Below are 6,628 nucleotides of genomic sequence, written 5' to 3'. Positions count from 1 at the left end.
GAAAGCCCCACTCCATCTCAACTAACTTCTCTTTTCCCCAAATGGAACAGTTATTTCCATCTTTTAGGCCATCAAAAAGACTTTCAGATGGGGGCTTCTTTAAAATCTCTCCCCAGTGATGTTTCACAGTGTGCTTGCCATTGGGTTGGGGTCTCTGTATAAACTCCGAACCTTGTGTAATACAGTTTAATGCTAGACAGTCACAGGCTTGTGTAACATGTTTGCCTCTTTGGGCCCATATATTACAGCTAAATTAATACAACAGGGGATGGCAGTGAAAAGAAACTGAAGCAATGTCTGACCCCAGGCAGTTCTGAGACAGCTAGCGAATCCCTCTCTCAGCCTGGGGAATCCCCAAGAGCTAGAGCCGGCCCTGAGCTCCATGCAACAATTTCTGCACTCCCTTTCTAGCCTGCTGTGCTCCTGGCACCTGAGCCTGGCTGCAAAGTCAGGCACCACCTTTGCTCTCTCGAGCCCAACATCCACCCCCTTCATTGCCTCCCCTGCCCCTGGGCAGTGGGCTTGTATGCTGACAGCTAAGGCAGGTGGGATGCAATGTTCAGACCCCTGCATGGTGCCGTTGAAGCTAATGAATGTACCTAGCTCTGCCTCACTCGCTGTCTGTAACACAGAGTCCTGTGCAGAGCGGCTTGCAGCCATCCAGCAATGGGCAGCCCCCTGCTCTTTTCCCCTCGCTTTGTCACTTTACTCCAAGACCTGGAAGTTTTGTAGTTTGCATGTGTCAAGATTTAAAAGGCGCCCTAGTGAGGGAACAACAGCATAGCGTGCGGCATCCCTGAAACGCAGCCACTCTGCTGCGGGAACATCAATCTTTGGGCTGGTGTGCCGACAAGCCCCATTAACCACAGCACGACTCCCACCTCCAGTCTCCTGCTCCTGCACCTGATCTCGCAGCTTGGGCAGCTATTCATTTCTCTCCCCTGGGAGAAGCAGACAGAGCCCAGAGGTCTCTATTAGGGTGACAGCCATGACTGATGCCTCTGCTAGGTCTAGAGAGAACATACCGGGCACATATGCCTCCACAGCCCGTCCCATCAGCCCAGAAGGGAGAGCAGCAGAGATGGCCACAGCTCAGGCCCATTCACCCCAAAACATGGCTCCCCCACTCACAGCTGAGGGGTCGTCCCCCATCCCTCCATGTCTTAAAGGTCCTAGAAATCCACTGCTGACTTGGACAGCAGCTCCATGGGCCCTCCACTCCACCTCTGTGGCCTCCTCCTTCTGCCTCAGAGCCGAGAGCCAGAGGGTACATCTATCCTGGGAGCTGGGGCTGTCATTCCCAGCTGAAGAAGACATACTCATTGCAGCTCTCATGGAGCTAGTGCACAAAAAATAGCGTGTAGCCATGGCGGCATGGGGTGGGAAGGGCTAGCGGCTGAGTAGCTACCAACCATCTCAGACAGGTACAGACTCAGGGTGACTGGCCTGGCTCACTGCTCACATCATTGTGGGCACACTCTGTTTTTAACCTGCTAGCTCAATAAGAGCTAGCACGGATATGTCTGCTTGGGAGCTGGAAATTATACCTCCAGCTGGAAGAGCAGATGTACCTGACAGACTGTGCTGGGACCTCCAGGGAAGCCAGCAACTGGAACTCAAGTTGGTTTCAAGTGAGATGCTAGAGAAACAAAGTCAACAGGGAGTCTGGAACCTGGCACATTTCTAAAAACTAGTGTGTGTTGGAGCAGCCTGGCACCCTGATAACAACTCCCTTCCCAATTGGTCAGGGGCTGTTTGGTTCCTTTTTGGTGTCTCTTGGGGTTTGTACAGAAAGGGAGACTTAGGTCAACACCCAGCAATCATTCATAGTTTCGGAGAGTTTAAGGCCAGAAGAGACCATTAGATTTTCTAGTCTCACCTCCTGTACGTCACAGGCCAGAGAACCTCTCCCAGTCACCATTTATTGAGTCCAGTCACTTGGGTTTGCTAAAGCGTCTCTGAGAAAGGCATCCAGTCTGGATCTGGAGACCTCCAAAGATGGAGAATCCATCACTGCCCTTGGGAGTTTGTTCCAGCACCATCCTCACTGGTATAAATCTGTGCCTTATTTCCAATTGGAATTTGTCTGGCCTCTGTTTCCAGTCACTAGTCTTTGTTCTGCCTTTCTCCACTAAATTAAATAGCCCTTTAGTACCCATTATTTTCTCCGTGTAATGGTACACTGTAATCAAGTCACCTCTCAGTCTCTTTGATAAGCTGAACAGATTGAGGGCTTTAAGTCTCTCACTGTACGGCATTTTATCCAGCCCTTGAATCACTTTTGTGGCTCTTTTCTGCACCTTCTCCACTATTGCGTGTCATGCCTCAGTGTAGACTATGCCCTTGGGTGAGCAGCCAGCCTGCCAGTACCTTCTCGGCAAGGTCCCTCTCACAGCCTTTGTTTAGCTACCCTGCCAGCTCCTTGCTCTGACGCCCGTCAGAGGCAGCACTAATGAGATCGGACATCCCTTTACAGCTGCAACCAGCCATCCTAGGAGAGAAGGTAGGTGCCCCAGGCCTCAGATAGCAACAGCCAAGAGACATGGCCAGCAGGGGTGCTGTGAGCCAAGGGGCAGCAGGAGGCCTCTGTGCTCACGCCCATCAGCGGAGTGAGATGGTGGCAGGGCTCCATGCTCTCTGCACCTGGTTTCACTGTTTGTGCAGTTTATGTGTCTCCCTGGCCCAAGCTGGGGCCAGGCCCTGCCTCCCCCACACCTGCTCCTGTGCCAGTGCAGTGCTGGTGGCTCTGTGTGCTGGGCCCGTCTCACTCCTGGCATGGCTGGGCTGAGCTGAAAGGCAGTTTCTAGCACTCAGTAGAAAGTGGCATGCTGCCTACTTGTCAGCTTTGTGTTCTTGCACCCATGTTATTACCAGGAAGACGTTCCCTGGCCCAAGGGAAGGGAGGAACCTGATGCTGATGCATCTACTTATTAAAGGCCTAACCTCCATTGCAGCAATGCTGAGGCTGCATAGTTCCAGCACAACAGTAGCGATCCAAAACCTGATCAGAATGGTCCTCAGCACGGGGACAGGGCTGTGAAACACAAACCCAAATCAGGCTGCAAAGCGTGGTAGATTGTCAGCAGGGCGACAAGCTGGCTACATTCAACCACAGTCTGCCCCTGTGCTCTTCTGCACAGGAGTCCAGTCCCAGGAGGCACAGTGGAGAAATGTCGTGGAGCTCGGATTGTGATATCTCTGCTTCATACATGTTTGGGCACTGAATACGGATTACACTCCTGCAAACCTTCTTCCCCCTCCGACAGCGTAGACTCAAATCCTCTGAAATTCTTCCAGGACTCATAAGCTAAATGTCCCTCTGGCAAAAATGACATTGCTGGTGTGATGGAGAAACGGGCCTTTCCCTGTTATTTGTGTCAGCCCTGCACAGTTTCCTAGTCGTATCAGGAGGCCTGGAAGGATTCAGTTTTTATCGGGCAATGTCAGTAAACACTGATTTCACCAAACACACACAAACCGATGATAAAAGATTTCCAGTGATAATCATTGAAATTCATAGCTAGGCAAAGGAAGAATGCTGCTTGAGAACCTTTTAGAGTTTGATTTAAGAATATTTACAATGTCTATTTGGACATGTGATGTCAGCAATTTGTGTTTTAAAGGTTAGAAAGCTTGAACTTTTCGAATTGCAACATCTACTGTCTTTACATAAATATTGTTTAACTCCCCATAATTCCCAATAACTGTGAACATTTAAATAGATAAAAATAGAGAACATGCTTAAAAGGAACCATCGATATTACACATCACATTTATAAAAACATAAACCTCATATTCTGTCATGCCTACATAGCTGTCACCCCTCTTCGTGGGCATGCAGACCAGCCATTTTCCAGCACAGCATCGCTAGGCGGGTGGAAATGAAGTTCTCTACAATTCTACACACCTCATCAAGTGCTAATGAAATGATGGATCAGACCCTGCAGTCACTCTGAAGCTCAGGGTCATGGCCACAGTGGCTGATTCTGTAGTGCTGAGAGGAGAACAAGGCGGAAAGTGTTGTTCCAAGGGGATGGGATGAGGAGCTGTGTATCTGGCTCAGAACAGGCCGGTGTCTTTGGTGATTTGTCATGTCTACAGTCCGGCGATTAGCATTGTTTTGCTTAAATGGGTGATGAGCTCTGTTGACAGGAAGGGAGGAAGACTGTAAAAAAAGTCCACAAGAATTTGCCCGAATTTTTAAATAAATGTGCTTCAGGTATGACTGCCTCTTATTTGGGTTCCCATTCCTGGGAACAGTGGAATCGGCCTGGCCCAAACACTTGTGGAAAGCACATTTCCAAGCTGCGTATGCAAGTATTCTTGGAATGGGCGGTGAAACACTTGCTCATATTCATGTGGAAGTGCTTGCTTGTTCGCCCAGGCCATGTCTACACTACAGCCACAGCACTGCAGCCAGGGCTGGCTCTAGGTTTTTTGCCGCCCCAAGCAAAAAAAATTTTGGCTGCCCTCCGTCCCATCCCTGGGCTCCTTGCCACACCCCCCACCGCCCCAGCCCTGGGCTCTCCCCCACCATCCGCACCCCCCTGCTGCCCCAGCCCTGGGCTCTCCTCCCCCCACCTGCACCCTCCTTCCGCCGTAGCCCTGGGTCACTGGTAACTCTCTCCCAGGGCAGGTCATTCAGCAGGAATTTTAGATGTGCACAGAACACAGACAGGATTGGTTCCCATATGGTTACAGAACTGCAGTAAAGTGGAACAATTTTCAGCTTGTGTGATTGGAGGATATCTGGATGCATATTATAAGACTGTCCTACATAAATGAGGAAAAGTTGAGGTGCCTTTGTTATTCTTTTGTTCCACTCTTTCTTTCTATGGGGAATTTGCCAATGCAATATCACTGGCTTCCTTTTAAACAAACAAACAAACAAACAAAAAGGTAATGGCTGTTAAAAATAGCAATTCCACTGGGAAGCATTTCTTGCTCAATTTTATCCTACTTTTTCTATAGCAAGTTACAGTGGATCAGTATATTTGATTTGGGAGAAATGAAGTAACAGACGCCCAAACTGAGCTTGAGCACTCCTGAATTTTGAGGTGTTCTAATCTGGAAGGCAGGTGCTGGGGGGAGGGGGGGGCTGTGGTTCCGTAGGGGAGCATGGCAGCATGTATGTATGTATCTGCGCGAAGCCAGACACGCTGGTCTGAGTGGCACGGTAAGGGGGCTGGGGGCTTGGAGAAGGGGTAGGGGTTCCGGGGGGGTAATCAAGGGACAGGGAGCAGGGGGGGTTGGATGGGGCAGAGGTTCGGGGGGGCAGTCGGGAGCAGGGAGAAGGGGGGGTTAGATGGGTCAGGGGTTCGGGGGGGGGAAGTCAGGGGACAGACAGCAGTTGGATAGGCATGGGAGTCCCAGGGGTTTGTCAGGGGACAGATAGGGGGTGGGGTCCTAGGAGGGAAGTTGGGGGGGGTCTCAGGAGGGGGCAGTTGGGGACAAGGACCAGTGTGGCTTAGATAGGGGATGGGGTCCTGGGGGGCACTTAGGGGCAGGGGTCCCGGGAGGGGTGATCAGGGGACAGGGAGCAGGGGTGTTGGATGGGTTGTAGTTTCTGTTGGGAGCAGTCGGAGGGAGTGGATGGTGGCAGGGTGGGGCTACCCTCCCTCCCCATGGAGTGTCCTATTTTTTGAATGTTAAAATATGGTATCCCTACCCTTCCCGGTGCAGCTCTCCATTCACAGCAGGCTGCAGCATGAGGTCTCAGCTTCCTCACTTCCTCCCCCTCTTTCCTGTTGGTAGTGGCCAAGGGAATGCTGGGAAATGTAGTTCTTTCCCTGCTCTAGGGCTGGCTCTATAGGCAGGGAGCTAACCAAGGAACTACAGCTCCCAGGGCCCCCTGTTGGTTCTCAGCTCCCATGCTGGATCCCTGCCGCCCCTGCAAATGGGCTGCCCCAAGCACGTGCTTGCTTTGCTGGTGTCTAGAGCCGCCCCTGACTGCAGCTGTGCCACACCAGGGGTTAATTTAACTAAACTACAGCGCTCAGCGTGCAAAATTTTTCACAGCCCTGAGCAATGTAGCTAGGTCAATCTAATTTTTACATGTAGATCAGGCCCCAGTCAGGGGAGAAGGACACACCACATAGCATATCACAGAGAATCTATTACAGATAATCCACATTGCTCAGAAAGTTTGAATTTTGAATAGCCACAGAACTCACCACAATTATCCCACAGTTAAAAGAATCAGTAACTAATTAACCGGTAGAGTGTTGTGATCAGTTTGTGGAGATTGTGTGTGCAGAGAAACAGACCGAATTCAAGCAACAATAAGTCACTGACTGTGCATCATTCCCCTAGCTCTCATCAACACTGAGTTTAAAGGGGCTGTTGTCATGAGTTGGGCTAGCCAGGATCTGGCAATTGGCTGGTCTGGCACATGGCTATGGATTGTGATGAAGCACTTTGCTTTTATATAGCTTCCTTCAGACACAGGGTCACCAACTGTTTGTCAAGCAGAGTCAGATTCCAAGGCCAGAAGGGACCATGATGGTCATCCAGCCTTATCTTCTGTATCACATGGGCCTGAGAATCTCACCCAGTAAATCCTGCATCGAACCCATACCTCCTGGTTGAATGAGAGTATGCTCTTTTTTCGTCCAGTCTTGAGCTAAAG

Source organism: Malaclemys terrapin, chromosome 10, assembly GCF_027887155.1.
Source record: "Malaclemys terrapin pileata isolate rMalTer1 chromosome 10, rMalTer1.hap1, whole genome shotgun sequence".
Classification (NCBI taxonomy): Eukaryota; Metazoa; Chordata; order Testudines; family Emydidae; genus Malaclemys; species Malaclemys terrapin.
This window is presented reverse-complemented; position numbering follows the sequence as displayed.